This window comes from Squalius cephalus (assembly GCF_949319135.1).
Source record: "Squalius cephalus genome assembly, chromosome: 6".
Taxonomy (NCBI): Eukaryota; Metazoa; Chordata; class Actinopteri; order Cypriniformes; family Leuciscidae; genus Squalius; species Squalius cephalus.
Window position 1 is genome coordinate 26507860 of NC_137127.1, and position 22333 is coordinate 26530192.

A 22333-nucleotide genomic window follows, 5' to 3' on the forward strand; every position below is an offset into this window, starting at 1 on the left:
TCATTTACAATAACTGCCTTAGGTGTGAGTGATCTAATGTTTAAAAGACCTAGCTTTAGAATTTTTTTTTGTTTACTAATAGCAACATTTTCTGTTTTAATAACAATTAGATTTTTCCTAGATCCTGCAGTAGATTTATTATTTGATCGCACTAAACGAGGAATAGACACAATTTCTATGCGATGTTCTACACTAGTATTTATATCAGTTAATTTGGTGCAGCAGAGACTATGATTTGGACTTTTGGTTACTAGTCAAAAGGTATTTAACATTTTGGAGATGTTATCCGACAGAAGATCCGCTCCGAATCTCCTTGGGTGTAAGCCATCAGCACGGAAAAGCCTAGGACGCTCCCAAAACAGATTCCAATTATTTACAAAGAGCAGTTTCTGCTCATTGCACCATGACGTTAACCATTCATTTAGCGCGAATAATCTACTAAACTTGTCATGTCCTAGACGGTACGTGGGAAGCGGTCCTGACACAATGATCGTTATATCAGGCGATGTGCTGCGTACCGTATCGATCAGATTCCTGAAGTCTTTCTTCAGAACTTCCGTCTGGCGCAGCCTGATGTCGTTCACTCCCGCGTGCAGGACCACAGTTCCGACGCACACGTCACCGTTCAGAATTTTGGGTACGTGAGCAGCGATTTCAGAAACACGAGCACCAGGAAAGCAGTGACTGTGCACCTTACTTTTACCTAATGTAGCGTGGACGTGCTGAACGATGGAATCGCCGATGATCACAGCATCGCGTTCTGTTTCGCGAAGAGGGGAGAAGCGGTTTTGTGTGGATAACTCGAAAACCGGGAGGGTCGGAGAGGGTCTTGGTCTAGACCTGACTCGCGTCTTCCGCTGCGGAAATATCCAGGCTTCGTGGTGGCGTGTTGGAGCCAGAGTGAACGAGACCATGGCTGATCGTGACCTCGGCGCTCGGGACCGATGCTGAGTAACGCACGGAGTAGACGAGGTCGGAATCAGCGGGTTAGTAACGTTAATCTCTGATTTGTGTGCATCGGCGCGTGATGTTTCAAGAGCTAACCGCCATTCTATCAGTTCGGCTTGTCTCACTAAAAGGTCGTGGATCTGTTTCTCAACAGCTTCCAGTTCAGACTGCACCGCGTGCAGCTCAAATGTGTCCTCACCTGCACCAAAAGGTAGACTACTTACATCTGATATATTCGCCATTTTAACAGATGGACAGAAAGTTAGCAACGACGCTACCAGTGATGCTATCAATATTAATACTAATTTATGACTGAAGTCTTAGATATAATCCGTCTTTTTAGTGGTACGGGTGTAGAGTAGACGCACGATAGGCGAAAAATGTTTGTAAGTGAGTGTTGAGAAGACGCGTTCAGCCGTGATCCACGGACGTAACCTATAGGAGTATCCAGCGTTGGATCACTAATAGGCTTGAGACTGCTCAACAGTCCGGATAACAGTGAAAAAAATCATGAAAATAGCTATAAGCGCACCCAACCGTTAGTCTACTGAAAATTGGCACGCAGTGTCTTTGTCCAGGGTGCCATGATAGTCTATGAGAACATTGGTGTATCTCAAAAAACTCAGTATACATCACTGGCACAATACCTTGAAGGAGCCTTAGAAGTTTCAAGCCCGTGTTTTTTTCACAGGAGTGACCTCCTAAGAATCCTTGCCAAGTTAAACAATACCAAACATGCCAGGTTTCGCCTTATGGTTTTTGTAAGTGTCATTTAGAGCTTTAAAAAATTCTGGTTATCTTCAAAGCCGTTAGTCCGATCGAGACAACAACAAAAAAACAAAGGAAATTTGAAAACATAGGTAAATAGCTAAACAATAACGCCAAAATGTTAAAATTATGATAGGAACTGACAAAAAAATTAATTAAATCCAATCAATTTCACCCATGGATCATTTTGATGCTCTCACATGTTTGAAACGAACAATGATGGATTGTGATAAAATTTGTTTTGAATTGGGACTGGCGAATCCCCGTCCATACTGTCAATGACCATTCGCAAAGACCCGCCCACTTTAGTTACTGTCGAGACTGAGACAGTTGTTGGCCCAGAGAGGCCAGATCCAGTTCCGAGTCCAGTTCCGAGTCCAGTTCCGAGTCTAGTTCCGAGTCTTGTTCCGAGTCGGGGGGTCGGCTGCCCTGTCGAGCAGGAGCCAGAGCCAGTCTTCGAGCAAGAGCCAGAGCCAGGCCACCCAAAGGGTCTTCACCGCCATGGACGCCCAAGGGTCTGACAGCTCCGCCGTGGCCACGCCCACAGCCTGCTCTACCCTGGTTCCCCGAGCAGCCAGCTCCGCCCTGGAGGCTTCTTGTCCTGGGCAACCATGCCTTCATCTGCCTCCGGGGCGCCCACCCTCCCACCCCTTTGGAGGTTGTTACGGCGCGAGGACGCGCCTTCAGGGAGGGGGGGGAGTACTGTCACGTTTCCGTTCATGTTTGGACTGTGTTGTTATTGTCTTCAATTCACCTGTCTCACCTGTGCCCTGTTAATCACCTCATTTAGTTATCTCGTTTGTTTTGCCCCAGCTGTGTCTTATTTCCCTAAACTGTTTCCTTGTGTATTTAAGTCCTGTGTGTTCCTTCAGTCTTGGTCAATGTCATCAATTGCGTCATCAAGGGGCCCGCCTTGATAATCCTACTTAAGGGCCCGGTGTTGGCTCGTTACGCCACTGAATATAACTGTCTAAACTCCTTATCAAAATTACATATTTACAACAAATCTGACACATATATATGGGCTCACTTTGAGTACTACTAATAAAAGTGGTGGAGATCAGGCAAGACTATAAGAAGACTCAGGCAAAAGGTGCTATAACTGTAAAAACGCTTTAAAACCATATATTTCCTATGGTAAACTGCCTGTATTGGCTGTAAATTGACTTTTTCATCTATGATGGCAGTTGTTAAATGCTTGCTAAATAAAACTTAATGTCTTTTGATGCTTGTGTGCTTAAAGGCCTTAACTGCTTGAACCCCGATAAATGCTGCTTGCAGCTTTAATTATTATTATTATTAGGGGTTCAAGCACGAAGTGCTGAAACCCTATTGTAATTGTGCTGATTTTTATTATTATTAGGGGCCAAGCACCGAAGGTGCGGAGGCACCTATTGTATTTGTTCCGGTTCTTCTTATTATTATTATTAGGGGCCAAGCACCGAAGGTGCGGAGGCACCTATTGTATTTGTTCCGGTTCTTATTAGGGGCCAAGCACCGAAGGTGCGTAGGCACCTATTGTATCTGTTCCCGTTCCTATTATTATTATTATTCTTCCGTTTCTTCCGACTGGGAGTCTATGGCAGCCCATAGAACCGATTGCGGGAAAGTTGTAATGGTTTGACATTCTGATAGAGGACAGTCCCAACATTAAATACACCAATTTTGGTGTGTCTAAGTCATTCCCTCTAGCGCCACCACCTGTCCAAAGTTTCACTTTTATTTTGCTAATAACTTTTGAACCGTAAGGCCAATCAACAAAATTCATTTTTTCTCTGATTCCTGAGCTCATGCCAATTCGATTGCACCCTATGACGTCATTTCCGTCATAACAATATGGCCGCCATTTTGAATTGTCCTTAAAAGCTACTTTTTCGAACTCGTCCTAGATGGTTTGTCCGATTTGCACGAAAATTGAACCAGATCATCTTCAGGCAGTGCTGACCAAAAGTTATGGAATTCAAATTGATTCGTTAAACCGTTTTCGAAAAACGCTCGAACTAATTTTACGTAGCGCCTGCAAAAACAGTCGTAGGGCTCTATCTCCGCAACGGTTTATCGTATTCAGACCAAACTTGGTACATGTCATCACAGGCATGACCTGAGGCAACATGCTGTGTTTCGGCGCAGCGCCACCTACTGGTCCGGAGATATGGAAAATGGCTATTTTTGCTTATAGCTTTTGAACAGTTTGTCCAAAAATCATAAAATTGGTCTCGTTAGATTCAGGGCAACATGCCGATTCGACTGATATCCAATTTGACCATATCGGCCATTTTGACTGTCGGCCATTTTGAATTTTGTGCTAAAATGCTGTATTTTATGAACGCATGAACGAATTGTTACGAAACTTGGTATTGGTCATCATCACGATGTCCTGAAGGAACCTGAGAAGTTTCGAAACAGCGCCACCTAGTGGTGAATTTTTTTTCCCAAATGCTTATAACTTTGGGTGTGGTCGACTTATTTTCACGAGACTCATATTATTACACTCCTGAATCGTTGCCAAGTCCCACGATACCTAACATGCTAGGTTTTGCCTTACGGTTTGTGTAGCGTTGTGATTTAGCGCTTAAAAAACATTTGGCTATATCTTCGAAACCGCTAGTCCGATCGAGACGAAACCACCGTCAGAAGTTTGGAATCATAGCTTGTTAACTATTCACTAATGTCCAAATGTGAAAATATTGATGTTTAGGGGTAGTAATATTCAATCAAAGTCATGTGTCAGTCATTTTTTACGTGTTTTTTCATATAAATGTCTATAACTCCGAAGCAAATTGAGATTTTTGCACCAAAATCGACACATATATGTATGGGCTCACTCTGATGACACATAAAAAAAATGGTGGGACTGAGCCTCTTGGTGGCGCTATAATAGAACAAAACATGAAATTCCCATTGATTTCAATACAGTTTTGTGAAATAAAATGCTATACTAAACAAATGCATTGGTGTAATATTACGAAACTCAGAATGTGCCTTCAGCACCATCCCCTGAAGGTACTCAAAATATTTCGAAACAGCGCCACCTAGTGGTCAAAAGTTATAACAAAATTTCCAAAAAGGCTAATAACTTTTGAATAAATCTGTCTATTGAAATGCCACTGGTCTTAATAGATTCCTTGGGTCAAGTCGAGAACATAGATACCAAGTTTTCCTTATTTGGCCGAACTTCCTGTCCGCCATCTTGATGTTCAGTCAAAACCTACTTTTTCGAACTCCTCCTAGACCGTTTGTCCGATTTTCACCAAAATCGAATCGTATCATCTCCAGACCGTGCCGACTAAAAGTTATGGATTTCGTGTCGATAGACGAAACCGTTTTCGTATAGCGCAGCAGCAAAGTTGAGGCATGATGCTAATAGCACTATTCAGGCTTTATCTCTGCAATGCCTTGACATATTGACACCAAACTTTGTATGTGTCATTGTCACTTCACTCTGACCACATCACATCAGTTTTGTAACTGCGCCACCTATTGGTCGAAAGTGATAATCCATAAAATCATATTTTTAATTATTGTTTCTATGATTTTTCAGGCATTTTGCATAAAATCCTCTTTAAAGTCTATAATTGCTCATTGTTGCAGTTGGTCTGACACTTTCAGACATGTTGGCATGTCTTGTCGTCTTATTCTGCTTGGCCCCGGTAATTGCTGCTTGCAGCTATATTTAGGGGCCAAGCACCGAAGGTGCGGAGGCACCTATTGTATCTGTTCCCGTTCTTATTATTATTATTATTAGGGGCCAAGCACCGAAGGTGCGGAGGCACCTATTGTATTTGTTCCGGTTCTTATTATTATTATTAGGGGCCAAGCACCGAAGGTGCGTAGGCACCTATTGTTTTCGTTCCCGTTCTTATTATTAGGGGCCAAGCACCGAAGGTGCGGAGGCACCTATTGTATCTGTTCCCGTTCCTATTATTATTAGGGGCCAAGCACCGAAGGTGCGTAGGCACCTATTGTTTTCGTTCTCGTTCTTATTATTATTATTAGGGGCCAAGCACCGAAGGTGCGTAGGCACCTATTGTTTTCGTTCCCGTTCTTATTATTATTATTAGGGGCCAAGCACCGAAGGTGCGTAGGCACCTATTGTATCTGTTCCCGTTCCTATTATTAGGGGCCAAGCACCGAAGGTGCGGAGGCACCTATTGTTTTCGTTCCCGTTCTTATTAGGGGCCAAGCACCGAAGGTGCGTAGGCACCTATTGTATCTGTTCCCGTTCCTATTATTAGGGGCCAAGCACCGAAGGTGCGGAGGCACCTATTGTATCTGTTCCCGTTCTTATTATTATTATTCTTCCTTCTTCCAACTGGGAGTCTATGGCAGCCCATAGAACCGAATGCGGGAAAGTTGTTTTGGTTTGACATTCTGATAGAGGACAGTCCCAACATTAAATACACCAATTTTGGTGTGTCTAAGTCATTCCCTCTAGCGCCACCACCTGTCCAAAGTTTCACTTTTATTTTGCTAATAACTTTTGAACCGTAAGGCCAATCAACAAAATTCTTTTTCTCTCTGATTCCTGAGCTCATGCCAATTCGATTGCACCCTATGACGTCATTTCCGTCATAACAATATGGCCGCCATTTTGAATTTATCTAAAAAGCTACTTTTTCGAACTCGTCCTAGACGGTTTGTCCGATTTGCACGAAAATTAAACCAGATCATCTACAGACCATGCTGACAAAAAGTTATGGAATTCAAGTTGATTCGCTTAACAGTTTTCGATAAACCCACGAATAAATTTTACGTAGCGCTTGCGAAAACAGATGTAAAGCCGTATCTCCGCAACGCTTTATCAGATTCAGACCAAAGTTGGTACATGTCATCACAAGCATGACCTGAGGCTACATGCTGTGTTTCGGCGCAGCGCCACCTACTGGTCCGGAGATATGAAAAATGGCTATTTTTGCTTATAACTTCTGAACAATTTGTCCAAAAATCATAAAATTGGTCTCGTTAGATTCAGGGTAACATGCCGAGTCCACTGATATCCAATATTACCATATCGGCCATTTTGGCTGTCGGCCATTTTGAATTTTGTGCTAAAATGCTGTATTTTAAGAACACATGAACGGATTGTTACGGAACTTGGTATGGGTCATCAGCCCGATGTCCTGAAGGAGCGTGAGAAGTTTCGAAACAGCGCCACCTAGTGGTGAATTTTTTTTTTCAAATGCTTATAACTTTGGGTGTGGTCAACTTATTTTCACGAAACTCATCTTTTTAGACTCCTGAATCATTGCCGAGTCCTATGATACCAAACATGCTAGGTTTCGCCTTACGGTTTGTGTAGCGTTGTGATTTAGCGCTTAAAAAACATTTGGCTATATCTTCGAAACCGCTAGTCCGATCGAGACGAAACCACCGTCAGAAGTTTGGAAACATAGGTCGATAGCTATACGCCAATGCCCAAATGCGAAAATATTGATGTTTAGGGGTAGTAAATTCCAAACAAAGTCATGTGTCAGTCATTTTTTACGTGTTTTTTCATATAAATGCCTATAACTCTGAAGCGAATTGAGATATTTTCACCAAAACTGACACACATATGTATGGGCTCACTCTGAGGACACGTAAAAAAAATTGTGGGACTGAGCCTCTTGGTGGCGCTATAATAGAACAAAACATGAAATTCCCATTGACTTCAATACAGTTTTGTGAAATAAAATGCTATTTTCATTCAAAACCTACTTTTTCGAACTCGTCCCACACCGTTTGTCCAATTTTCACCAAAATCGAATCGTATCATCTCCAGACTGTGCCAACTAAAAGTTATGGATTTCGTGTCGATTGACGAAACCGTTTTCGTATAGCGCAGCAGCAAATTTGAGGCATGATGATAAAAGCACTATTCAGGCTTTATCTCTGCAATGCCTTGACATATTGACACCAAACTTTGTATGTGTCATTGTCTCCTCACTCTGACCACATCACATCAGTTTTGTAACTGTGCCACCTATTTGTCGAAAGTGATAATCAATTAAATCATATTTTTAATTACTGTTTCTATGATTTTTCAGCCATTTCGTCTAAAATCCTTTTTAAATGTCTTTAATTGCTCATTGTTGCAGTTGGTCTGACACTTTCAGACATGTTGGCATGTCTTGTCGTCTTATTCTGCTTGGCCCCGGTAATTGCTGCTTGCAGCTATATTTATTATTATTCTTCTTCCGCCATGGGAGTCTATGGCAGCCCATAGAACCGATTGCGGGAAAGTTATGAAATTTGGCACAATGATAGAGGACAGGCCAAAAAGTCACCAAACCAAATTTGGTGTCATAAAACCAATCCCTCTAGCGCCACCAACTGTCCAAAATTTCACTTTTATTATGCTAATAACTTTTGAACCATTTGGCCAATCAACAAAATTCCCTTTTCCTCTGATTCCTGAGCTCATGACGATTCGACTGCACCCTATGGCGTCATTTTCCGTCATAAAAATATGGCCGCCATTTTGAACTTTTTGAAAAACCTACTTTTTCGAACTCGTCCTAGACGGTTTGTCCGATTTGTACAAAAATTGAACCAGATCATCTTCAGGCAGTGCTGTCCAAAAGTTATGAAATTCAAATTGATTCGTCAAACCGTTTTCGATAAACGCTCGAACAAATTTTACGTAGCGCCTGCGAAAACAGTCGTAAGGCTGTATCTCCGCAACGGTTTATCGTATTCAGACCAAACTTGGTACATGTACTCACAAGCATGACCTGAGGCTACATGCTGCGTTTCGGCGCAGCGCCACCTACTGGTCCGGAGATATGAAAAATGGCTATTTTTGCTTATAACTTCTGAACAATTTGTCCAAAAATCATAAAATTGGTCTCGTTAGATTCAGGGCAACATGCCGAGTCGACTGATATCCAATTTTACCATATTGGCCATTTTGACTGTCGGCCATTTTGAATTTTGTGCTAAAATGCTGTATTTTAAGAACGCATGAACGGATTGTTACGAAACTTGGTATGGGTCATCAGCACGATGTTTTGAAGGAGCGTGAGAAGTTTCGAAACAGCGCCACCTAGTGGTGAATTTTTTTTTTCAAATGCTTATAACTTTGGGTGTGGTCGACTTATTTTCACCAAACTAATCTCATTAGACTCCTGATTCCTTGCCAAGTCCAACGATACCAAACATGCTAGGTTTCGCCTTACGGTTTGTGTAGCGTTGTGATTTAGCGCTTAAAAAACATTTGGCTATATCTTCGAAACCGTTTGTCCGATCGAGACGAAACCACCGTCAGAAGTTTGGAAACATAGGTCGATAGCTATACGCCAATGCCCAAATGCGAAAATATTGATGTTTAGGGGTAGTAAATTCCAATCAAAGTCATGTGTCAGTCATTTTTTACGTGTTTTTTCATATAAATGTCTATAACTCCGAAGCGAATTGAGATATTTTCACCAAAATCGACACACATATGTATAGGCTCACTATGAGGACACATAAAAAAAAATAGTGGGACTGAGCCTCTTGGTGGCGCTATAATAGAACAAAACATGAAATTCCCATTGACTTCAATACAGTTTTGTGAAATAAAATGCTATACTAAACAAATGCATTGGTGTAATATTACAAAACTCAGAATGTGCCATCTGCACCATCCCCTGAAGGTACCCAACATATTTAGAAACAGCGCCACCTAGTGGTCAAAAGTTATAACAAAATTTCCAAAACTGCTAATAACTTTTGAATAAATTGGCCTATTGTAATGCAACTCATCTTAGTAGATTCCTTGGGTCAAGCTGAGAACATAGATACCAAGTTTTCCTTATTTGGCCTAACTTCCTGTCCGCCATCTTGATTTTCATTCAAAACCTACTTTTTCGAACTCCTCCTAGACCGTTTGTCCGATTTTCACCAAAATCGAATCGTATCATCTCCAGACCGTGCCGACTAAAAGTTATGGATTTCGTGTCGATTGACGAAACCGTTTTCGTATACCGCAGCAGCAAATTTAAGGCATGATGCCAAAAGGACTATTCAGGCTTTATCTCTGCGATGCCTTGACATATTGACACCAAACTTTGTATGTGTCATTGTCACTTCACTCTGACCACATCACATCAGTTTTGTAACTGCGCCACCTATTGGTCGAAAGTGATAAGCCATTAAATCATATTTTTCATTACTGTTTCTATGATTTTTCAGGCATTTTGCCTAAAATCCTCTTTAAATGTCTTTAATTGCTCATTGTTGCAGATGGTCTGACACGTCTTGTCGTCTTATTCTGCTTGGCCCCGGTAATGGCTGCTTGCAGCTATATTTATTATTCTTCTTCTTCCGCCATGGGAGTCTATGGCAGCCCATAGAACCGATTGCGGGAAAGTTGTTTTGGTTTGACATTCTGATAGAGGACAGTCCCAACATTAAGTACACCAATTTTGGTGTGTCTAAGTCATTCCCTCTAGCGCCACCACCTGTCCAAAGTTTCACTTTTACTTTGCTAATAACTTTTGAACCGTAAGGCCAATCAGCGAAATCCTTTTTTCCTCTGATTCCTGAGCTCATGACGATTCGATTGCACCCTATATCGTCATTTTCCGTCATAAAAACATGGCCGCCATTTTGAATTTTCCTAAAAAGCTACTTTTTCGAACTCGTCCTAGATGGTTTGTCCGATTTGCACGAAAATTGAACCAGATCATCTTCAGGCAGTGCTGACCAAAAGTTATGGAATTCAAATTGATTCGTTAAACCGTTTTCGAAAAACGCTCGAACTAATTTTACGTAGCGCCTGCAAAAACAGTCGTAGGGCTCTATCTCCGCAACGGTTTATCGTATTCAGACCAAACTTGGTACATGTCATCACAGGCATGACCTGAGGCAACATGCTGTGTTTCGGCGCAGCGCCACCTACTGGTCCGGAGATATGGAAAATGGCTATTTTTGCTTATAGCTTTTGAACAGTTTGTCCAAAAATCATAAAATTGGTCTCGTTAGATTCAGGGCAACATGCCGATTCGACTGATATCCAATTTGACCATATCGGCCATTTTGACTGTCGGCCATTTTGAATTTTGTGCTAAAATGCTGTATTTTATGAACGCATGAACGAATTGTTACGAAACTTGGTATTGGTCATCATCACGATGTCCTGAAGGAACCTGAGAAGTTTCGAAACAGCGCCACCTAGTGGTGAATTTTTTTTCCCAAATGCTTATAACTTTGGGTGTGGTCGACTTATTTTCACGAGACTCATATCATTACACTCCTGAATCGTTGCCAAGTCCCACGATACCTAACATGCTAGGTTTTGCCTTACGGTTTGTGTAGCGTTGTGATTTAGCGCTTAAAAAACATTTGGCTATATCTTCGAAACCGCTAGTCCGATCGAGACGAAACCACCGTCAGAAGTTTGAAAACATAGGTCGATAGCTATACGCCAATGCCCAAATGCAAAAATATTGATGTTTAGGGGTAGTAAATTCCAATCAAAGTCATGTGTCAGTCATTTTTTACGTGTTTTATCATATAAATGTCTATAACTCCGAAGCGAATTGAGATATCTTCACCAAAATTGACACACATATGTATGGGCTCACTCTGAGGACACATAAAAAAAATGGTGTGACTGAGCCTCTTGGTGGCGCTATAACAGAACAAAACATGAAATTCCCATTGACTTCAATACAGTTTTGTGAAATAAAATGCTATACTAAACAAATGCATTGGTGTAATATTACGAAACTCAGAATGTGCCATCAGCTCCATCCCCTGAAGGTACCCAAAATATTTCGAGACAGCGCCACCTAGTGGTCAAAAGTTATAACAAAATTTCCAAAAAGGCTAATAACTTTTGAATAAATCTGGCTATTGAAATGGCACTGGTCTTAATAGATTCCCTGGGTCAAGCCGAGAACATAGATACCAAGTTTTCCTTATTTGGCCAAACTTCCTGTCCGCCATCTTGATTTTCATTCAAAACCTACTTTTTCGAACTCCTCCTAGACCGTTTGTCCGATTTTCACCAAAATCGAATCGTATCATCTCCAGACTGTGCCGACTAAAAGTTATGGATTTCGTGTCGATAGACGAAACTGTTTTCGTATAGCGCAGCAGCAAAGTTGAGGCATGATGCCAAAAGCACTATTCAGGCTTTATCTCTGAAATCCCTTGAAATATTGACACCAAACTTTGTATATGTCATTGTCACTTCACTCTGACCACATCACATCAGTTTTGTAACTGCTCCACCTATTGGTCGAAAGTGATAATCCATTAAATCATATTTTAAATGACTTTTTATATGATTTTTCAGCCATTTCATCTAAAATCCTCTTTAAATGTATTTAATTGCTCATTGTTCCAGTTGGTCTGACACCTTCAGCCATGTTGGCATATCCTGTCATCTGCTTGCGCTTGGCCCCGATAATTGCTGCTTGCAGCTATATTTCTTCTTCTTCTTCTTCTTCTTCCGCCATGGGAGTCTATGGCAGCCCATAGAACCGATTGCGGGAAAGTTGTTTTGGTTTGACATTCTGATAGAGGACAGTCCCAACATTAAATACACCAATTTTTGTGTTTCTAAGTCATTCCCTCTAGCGCCACCACCTGTCCAAAGTTTCACTTTTATTTTGCTAATAACTTTTGAACCGTAAGGCCAATCAACAAAATTCTTTTTTCCTCTGATTCCTGAGCTCATGCCGATTCGATTGCACCCTATGACGTCATTTTCCGTCATATAAATATGGCCGCCATTTTGAATTTTCTGAAAAAGCTACTTTTTCGAACTCGTCCTAGACGGTTTGTCCGATTTGCACGAAAATTGAACCAGATCATCTTCAGGCAGTGCTGACCAAAAGTTATGGAATTCAAATTGATTCGTCAAACCGTTTTCGATAAACGCACGAATACATTTTACGTAGCGCTAGCAAAAACAGTCGTAAGGCTGTATCTCCGCAACGGTTTATCGTATTCAGACCAAACTTGGTACATGTACTCACAAGCATGACCTGAGGCTACATGCTGCGTTTCGGCGCAGCGCCACCTACTGGTCCGGAGATATGAAAAATGGCTATTTTTGCTTATAACTTCTGAACAGTTTGTCCAAAAATCATAAAATTGGTCTCGTTAGATTCAGGGCGACATGCCGAGTCGACTGATATCCAATTTTACCATATCGGCTATTTTGACTGTCGGCTATTTTGAATTATGTGCTAAAATGCTGTATTTTATGAACGCATTAACGAATTGTTACGAAACTTGGTGTGGGTCATCAGCACGATGCCCTGAAGGAGCCTGAGAAGTTTCGAAACAGCGCCACCTAGTGGTGAATTTTTTTTTTCAAATGCTTATAACTTTGGGTGTGGTTGACTTATTTTCAGGAGACTCATCTCTTTAGACTCCTGAATCCTTGCCGAGTCCAACAATACCAAACATGCTAGGTTTCGCCTTACGGTTTGTGTAGCGTTGTGATTTAGCACTTAAAAAACATTAGGCGATATCTTCGAAACCGTTTGTCCGATCGAGACGAAACCACCGTCAGAAGTTTGGAATCATAGCTTGTTAACTAAACGTCATTGCCCAAATGCGAAAATATTGATGTCTAGAGGTAGTAAATTCCAATTAAAGTCATGTGTCAGTCATTTTTTACGTGTTTTTTCATATAAATGTCTATAACTCCGAAGATAATTGAGATATTTTCACCAAAATCGACACACATATGTATGGGCTCACTCTGAGGACACATAAAAAAAATGGTTGGACTGAGCCTCTTGGTGGCGCTATAATAGAACAAAACATGAAATTCCCATTGACTTCAATACAGTTTTGTGAAATAAAATGCTATACTAAACAAATGCATTGGTGTAATATTACAAAACTCAGAATGTGCCATCTGCACCATCCCCTGAAGGTACCCAACATATTTAGAAACAGCGCCACCTAGTGGTCAAAAGTTATAACAAAATTTCCAAAATTGCTAATAACTTTTGAATAAATTGGCCTATTGTAATGCAACTCATCTTAGTAGATTCCTTGGGTCAAGCTGAGAACATAGATACCAAGTTTTCCTTATTTGACCTAACTTCCTGTCCGCCATCTTGATTTTCATTCAAAACCTACTTTTTCGAACTCCTCCTAGACCGTTTGTCCGATTTTCACCAAAATCGAATCGTATCATCTCCAGACCGTGCCGACTAAAAGTTATGGATTTCGTGTCGATTGACAAAACCGTTTTCGTATAGCGCAGCAGCAAAGTTGAGGCATGATGATAATAGCACTATTCAGGCTTTATCTCTGCAATTCCTTGACATATTGACACCAAACTTTGTGTGTGTCATTGTCACTTCACTCTGACCACATCACATCAGTTTTGTAACTGCGCCACCTATTGGTCAAAAGTGATAATCCATTAAATCATATTTTTATTTACTGTTTCTCTGATTTTTCAGGCATTTTGCCTATAATCCTTTTTAAATGTCTTTAATTGCTCATTGTCGAAGTTGGTCTGACACTTTCAGCAATGTTGGCATGTCTTGTCATCTGATTGTGCTTGGCCCCGGTAATGGCTGCTTGCAGCTCACTGATTCTTGGGAATTTGGATAAAACAGGTTTTAATTTTGAAAATAAAAAGTTAGTAAAATTACAAAATCTGAAGATATATTATTATTGACCAAGGTCTTGGCTGTTCAGCAATATATCGGTGCAACCTCCTCATTTTGTATTTTTTTCATAAAATAGGCGTTTTTCCAGTTATTACTTTGTTTTTGTCAACACCGTCAGACACAATAAAAAGCAAATCATTTTTTATTTATTTGGTCTAATATGTATTTAGAGTTTTTAAATCATTATCTGGCATTCTTAGTACACATATTTGCTGTTCAGTGTTAAATATTCACTTTTTTTCATGTTTTATACTGTTTCACGTGTACCCCTTTAAAAGATCTAACATCATACAACGTTTATTTTAAGCCTAAATAGAAAAAGTTATGTTTTTTTATTTAACAAACATATTTTTTGTATTAAAAGATAACATTACTTTAATAACTCAACAGCACTGAAGAAACATATTGTAAGCATATTCATTTAAAACAAATAAAACTCCCTCTGACGGTGGTGACTTTAGAACTGACGGTGGTGACACTAATCTGACGGTGGTGACAGTGGCCTCATTACAACATACAATTCCAAAATTTATACAACTCAAGTCAATGGCTTCTTGCTTAACAACTTTATTTAACTATTTGGTCCAAAAAATAACAATCCTGAGCACTGTGATAAACATTTAGCCTGCCTACTCCGAGTTGGATCGAGTATGGCCTGATCCAACGGACTGTTTGGGGGAGTTTCTAGGTGATCTGAGCCCTTTCTCTTACGTTCTCTTGATACTTTTTGTCTATGTTTCCAAGCCTTTCTCTGACTTCTCTTTTCCCTTTCATTCAAGTCATTGCTATTTTTTTTAGCTTCCCTTCCTCCACCCTCTTCTTCCATCTTTGCCTTTCCGTTCTGAGGTATTCCTCCTTTAAAGGAGAACTTGGCAACTTTTTTAACTTAATAAAACTGTCTAGAAATAATTTGGATGGTTAAAAAACCTGTTCTGGTGATATTGGTGACTTTCCCCGCTCCCCCAAGCGTTCCCATGCGGAAAACCAACCTTGCAACTTGGGGACTACCGTCCCGGCAAGATAGAAATTGGAAGTCTCGTGAGAAGCGAGAACGAGAAGCGAGAAACACGAACTGCTTTACGGCAATTCGACATAAACACATGCCATATGATACTGTGTATGATGTATTACCCACCTCGGTAGACATAGCTCCACACGACAAAGTTGGCCGGCTACGATAATAACATATGCACGTGAGCAGTGGTAGAAAGGGGGAGGAGGGTGCCTCAAGTGAGTTTTTTTTACGACTGTGTTGTGAAATATACGGCCCACAGCTGTAGGGGGAGCTCTTTGAGAAAACACACTACAACAAAAGTGAAGATCAGCGAAGAAATTATCTTATCTTATTATTATTATCTCTCTCCGCTTCTTTTGATATTCCCTGTTTCTTCTCCTCCACAGATCGCTGCTACCTAGCCATAACTTCCTAAAATACACAAAGTCAAAGTTGACCTAGAGTAATGACTATGAAATTGGGGGGGAATTACAGTGAATGTTAGATTTGGTTAAATGTTGTCATGCCATTTTCATTTGGCTTTAGTCATGGGAGATGCAAAGCCTACAAGGGATATTGTATGTGCTATATAGGTAGTTAGTAGGTGCACTATGTGCATCCCAAATGACGTAAGCCAAATGAACATGGCTTAATAGTGAATTGAGAGAGAGGGAAGGTTACCAATGGTTATACCGCAGTTAGGTCCGGTCTAATTACACTGAACAAAATTATAAACGCAACACTTTTGTTTTTGCCCCCATTTTTCATGAGCTGAACTCAAAGATCTCAGACTTTTTCTATGTACACAAAAAGCCTATTTCTCTCAAATACTGTTCACAAATCTGTCTAAATCTGTGTTAGTGAGCACTTCTCCTTTGCCGAGATAATCCATCCACCTCACAGGTGTGGCATATCAAGATGCTGATTAGACAGCATGATTATTGCACAGGTGTGCCTTAGGCTGGCCACAATAAAAGGCCACTCTAAAATGTGCAGTTTCATCACACAGCACATTCCAACAGATGTTGCAAGTTTTGAGGGAGCCTGCAATTGGCATGCTGACTGCAGGAATGTCCAGCAGAGCTGTTTCCCGTGAATTTAATGTTCATTTCTCTACCATAAGCAATCTCCCAAGGCGTTTTAGAGAAACTTGTGTTCGTGAGGATGTTCAAGGATATCCACGACCATCCTCACTCTCACTCGTGCTATATTGCTTAATAGTAGCATGCGGTGTAGGCCTGTATGTAAGAAATATAGGGAGAATTACATAAATACAAATATAAAACAGGTTAATGAAACATTACAGGCCATATTGGTATTTATTGTGATCAACAATTATATTCTAGCCTTCGTTGAGGACCATTTGGAGGTTTTTGTCACCACCGTCAGACTGTACGTCACCACCGTCAGACAGAAAACCTGACGGTGGTGACGTATGACGGTGGTGACAAAATCTACTCTTTCACATGATATGCATGAGTTGTTCACATTAGCCATCTTTTTTTCCCTCTGTTGCTATCTACTTCAGACCTCTTCTTAAAAAGTATACATTTATGTCATAATCTAATCTAATATTTTTTTATACAAAAGAGACGGTGTTGACATGTTATGGTTGTGACAGTAGCAGTGTCCAAAAATATGAACAAGTCTAAGAGAAATTAGCAAACTTACAGGAGCTTGAGTGATCTTGAAGCATGCAGAAGAGTTGAAGGTTTGAAAATGGGGTCCCCAGGAATTAAGTTGACCTTGTAGTTGCCTGATTTTATTGCTTTTTATAAATATCTGACGGTGGTGACGAATATGTGGGACACATTTTGAGCAACCACAAAATAATTGTAATATGTATTAAAAACTACAAACAGTGAGGTTTGAACAATATTTACTATGTACTCTTTCATGTGGTAAAGATATTTTTCAATTTAATTATTACGTTTTGTTTTTTTAATCAAGTTGAAATGATTATCTCCTATCCGAGGACAACTGATTTTGTAGGCAATGGGCCAGCATATAATCATTAAATTAATACAAATTAAAAATAAACCTATAAAATAACCTTACATATGTGCAAAGGACCCCCTGATTATAACCTTGATTCTTTTTATTCATGAAAATGTTATTAATTTCCAACAGAATTAGCACTTTTCTTCGTGGGACATGTTTTATCCAAATTCCCAAGAATCAGTGAGCTATATTTAGGGGCCAAGCACCGAAGGTGCGGAGGCACCTATTGTATTTGTTCCGGTTCTTATTATTAGGGGCCAAGCACCGAAGGTGCGGAGGCACCTATTGTATCTGTTCCCGTTCTTCTTATTATTATTAGGGGCCAAGCACCGAAGGTGCGGAGGCACCTATTGTATCTGTTCCCGTTCCTATTATTATTATTATTCTTCCGTTTCTTCCGACTGGGAGTCTATGGCAGCCCATAGAACCGATTGCGGGAAAGTTGTTTTGGTTTGACATTCTGATAGAGGACAGTCCCAACATTAAATACACCAATTTTGATGTTTCTAAGTCATTCCCTCTAGCGCCACCACCTGTCCAAAGTTTCACTTTTATTTTGCTAATAACTTTTGAACCGTAAGGCCAATCAACAAAATTCTTTTTTCCTCTGATTCCTGAGCTCATGCTGATTCGATTGCACCCTATGAAGTCATTTTCCGGCATATAAATATGGCCGCCATTTGGAATGTACTGAAAAAGCTACTTTTTCGAACTCGTCCTAGACGGTTTGTTCGATTTGCACGAAAATTGAACCAGATCATCTTCAGGTAGTGCTGACAAAAAGTTATGGAATTCAAATTGATTCGTCAAACCGATTTCGATAAACGCACGAATACATTTTACGTAGCGCTAGCAAAAACAGTCGTAAGGCTGTATCTCCGCAACGGTTTATCGTATTCAGACCAAACTTGGTACTTTTACTCACAAGCATGACCTGAGGCTACATGCTGTGTTTCGGCGCAGCGCCACCTACTGGTCCGGAGATATGAAAAATGGCTATTTTTGCTTATAACTTCTGAACAGTTTGTCCAAAAATCATAAAATTGGTCTCGTTAGATTCAGGGCAACATGCCGAGTCAACTGATATCCAATTTGACCATATCGGTCATTTTGGCTGTCGGCCATTTTGAATTTTGTGCTAAAATTCTGTATTTTATGAACGCATGAACGGATTGTTACGAAACGTGGTATGGGTCATCAGCACAATGCCCTGAATGAGCCTGAGAAGTTTCGAAACAGCGCCACCTAGTGATGAATTTTTTTTTTCAAATGCTTATAACTTTGGGTGTGGTCGACTTATTTTCACGAAACTCATCTTTTTAGACTCCTGAATCGTTGCCGAGTCCTACGATACCAAACATGCTAGGTTTCGCCTTACGGTTTGTGTAGCGTTGTGATTTAGCGCTTAAAAAACATTTGGCTATATCTTTGAAACCGCTAGTCCGATCGAGACGAAACCACCGTCAGAAGTTTGGAAACATAGGTCGATAGCTATACGCCAATGCCCAAATGCGAAAATATTGATGTTTAGGGGTACTAATTTCCAATCAAAGTCATGTGTCAGTCATTTTTTTCGTGTTTTTTCATATAAATGTCTATAACTCTAAAGCAAATTGAGATATTTTCACCAAAACTGACACACATATGTATGGGCTCACTCTGAGGACACGTAAAAAAAATTGTGGGACTGAGCCTCTTGGTGGCGCTATAATAGAACAAAACATGAAATTCCCATTGACTTCAATACAGTTTCGTGAGATAAAATGCTATTTTCATTCAAAATCTACTTTTTCGAACTCCTCCCACACCGTTTGTCCGATTTTCACCAAAATCGAATCGTATCATCTCCAGACTGTGCCGACTAAAAGTTATGGATTTCGTGTCAATTGACGAAACCGTTTTCGTATAGCGCAGCAGCAAAGTTGAGGCATGATGCTAAAAGCATTATTCAGGCTTTATCTCTGCAATACCTTGACATATTGACACCAAACTTTGTATGTGTCATTGTCACTTCACTCTGACCACATCACATCAGTTTTGTAACTGCGCCACCTATTGGTCAAAAGTGATAATCCATTAAATCATATTTTTATTTACTGTTTCTATGATTTTTCAGGCATTTTGCCTAAAATCCTCTTTAATGTCTTTAATTGCTCATTGTCGCAGTTGGTCTGACACTTTAAGCAATGTTGGCATGTCTTGTCATCTGATTGTGCTTGGCCCCGGTAATGGCTGCTTGCAGCTATATTTAGGGGCCAAGCACCGAAGGTGCGGAGGCACCTATTGTTTTCGTTCCCGTTCTTATTAGGGGCCAAGCACCGAAGGTGCGTAGGCACCTATTGTATCTGTTCCCGTTCCTATTATTATTATTATTCTTCCGTTTCTTCCGACTGGGAGTCTATGGCAGCCCATAAAACCGATTGCGGGAAAGTTGTAATGGTTTGACATTCTGATAGAGGACAGTCCCAACATCAAATCCACCAATATTGGTGTGTCTAAGTCATTCCCTCTAGCGCCACCACCTGTCCAAAGTTTCACTTTTATTTTGCTAATAACTTTTGAACCGTAAGTCCAATCAACAAAATTCTTTTTTTCTCTTATTCCTGATCTCATGCCAATTCGATTGCACCCTATGCCGTCATTTTCGTCATAACAATATGGCCGCCATTTTGAATTGTCCTTAAAAGCTACTTTTTCGAACTCGTCCTAGATGGTTTGTCCGATTTGCACGAAAATTGAACCAGATCATCTTCAGGCAGTGCTGACCAAAAGTTATGGAATTCAAATTGATTCGTTAAACCGTTTTCGAAAAACGCTCGAACTAATTTTACGTAGCGCCTGCAAAAACAGTCGTAGGGCTCTATCTCCGCAACGGTTTATCGTATTCAGACCAAACTTGGTACATGTCATCACAGGCATGACCTGAGGCTACATGCTGTGTTTCGGCGCAGCGCCACCTACTGGTCCGGAGATATGGAAAATGGCTATTTTTGCTTATAGCTTTTGAACAGTTTGTCCAAAAATCATAAAATTGGTCTCGTTAGATTCAGGGCAACATGCCGATTCGATTGATATCCAATTTGACCATATCGACCATTTTGACTGTCAGCCATTTTGAATTTTGTGCTAAAATGCTGTATTTTATGAACGCATGAACGAATTGTTACGAAACTTGGTATTGGTCATCATCACGATGTCCTGAAGGAACCTGAGAACTTTCGAAACAGCGCCACCTAGTGGTGAATTTTTTTTCCCAAATGCTTATTACTTTGGGTGTGGTCGACTTATTTTCACGAGACTCATCTCATTACAGTCCTGAATCGTTGCCGAGTCCCACGATACCAAACATGCTAGGTTTCGCCTTACGGTTTGTGTAGCGTTGTGATTTAGCGCTTAAAAAACATTTGGCTATATCTTCGAAACCGATAGTCCGATCAAGACGAAACCACCGTCAGAAGTTTGGAAACATAGGTCGATAGCTATACGCCAATGCCCAAATGCAAAAATATTGATGTTTAGGGGTAGTAAATTCCAATCAAAGTCATGTGTCAGTCATTTTTTACGTGTTTTTTCATATAAATGTCTATAACTCCGAAGCGAATTGAGATATCTTCACCAAAATTGACACACATATGTATGGGCTCACTCTGAGGACACATAAAAAAAATGGTGTGACTGAGCCTCTTGGTGGCGCTATAACAGAACAAAACATGAAATTCCCATTGACTTCAATACAGTTTTGTGAAATAAAATGCTATACTAAACAAATGCATTGGTGTAATATTACGAAACTCAGAATGTGCCATCAGCTCCATCCCCTGAAGGTACCCAAAATATTTCGAGACAGCGCCACCTAGTGGTCAAAAGTTATAACAAAATTTCCAAAAAGGCTAATAACTTTTGAATAAATCTGGCTATTGAAATGCCACTGGTCTTAATAGATTCCCTGGGTCAAGCCGAGAACATAGATACCAAGTTTTCCTTATTTGGCCAAACTTCCTGTCCGCCATCTTGATTTTCATTCAAAACCTACTTTTTCGAACTCCTCCTAGACCGTTTGTCCGATTTTCACCAAAATCGAATCGTATCATCTCCAGACTGTGCCGACTAAAAGTTATGGATTTCGTGTCGATAGACGAAACTGTTTTCGTATAGCGCAGCAGCAAAGTTGAGGCATGATGCCAAAAGCACTATTCAGGCTTTATCTCTGAAATCCCTTGAAATATTGACACCAAACTTTGTATATGTCACTGTCTCCTTACTCTGACCACACCACATCAATTTCTTACAGCGCCACCTTTTGGTCAAAAGTGACAATCCATTAAATCATATTTTGAATCACTTTTTACATGATTTTTCAGCCATTTCGCCTAAAATCCTCTTTAAATGTCTTTAATTGCTCATTGTTGCAGTTGGTCTGACACATTCAGACATGTTGGCATGTCTTGTCGTCTTATTCTGCTTGGCCCCGGTAATTGCTGCTTGCAGCTATATTTAGGGGCCAAGCACCGAAGGTGCGGAGGCACCTATTGTATCTGTTCCCGTTCCTATTATTAGGGGCCAAGCACCGAAGGTGCGGAGGCACCTATTGTTTTCGTTCCCGTTCTTATTAGGGGCCAAGCACCGAAGGTGCGGAGGCACCTATTGTATCTGTTCCCGTTCCTATTATTATTATTATTCTTCCGTTTCTTCCGACTGGGAGTCTATGGCAGCCCATAGAACCGATTGCGGGAAAGTGGTTTGGTTTGACATTCTGATAGAGGACAGTCCCAACATTAAATACACCAATTTTGATGTTTCTAAGTCATTCCCTCTAGCGCCACCACCTGTCCAAAGTTTCACTTTTATTTTGCTAATAACTTTTGAACCGTAAGGCCAATCAACAAAATTCTTTTTTCCTCTGATTCCTGAGCTCATGCTGATTCGATTGCACCCTATGAAGTCATTTTCCGGCATATAAATATAGCCGCCATTTGGAATGTACTGAAAAAGCTACTTTTTCGAACTCGTC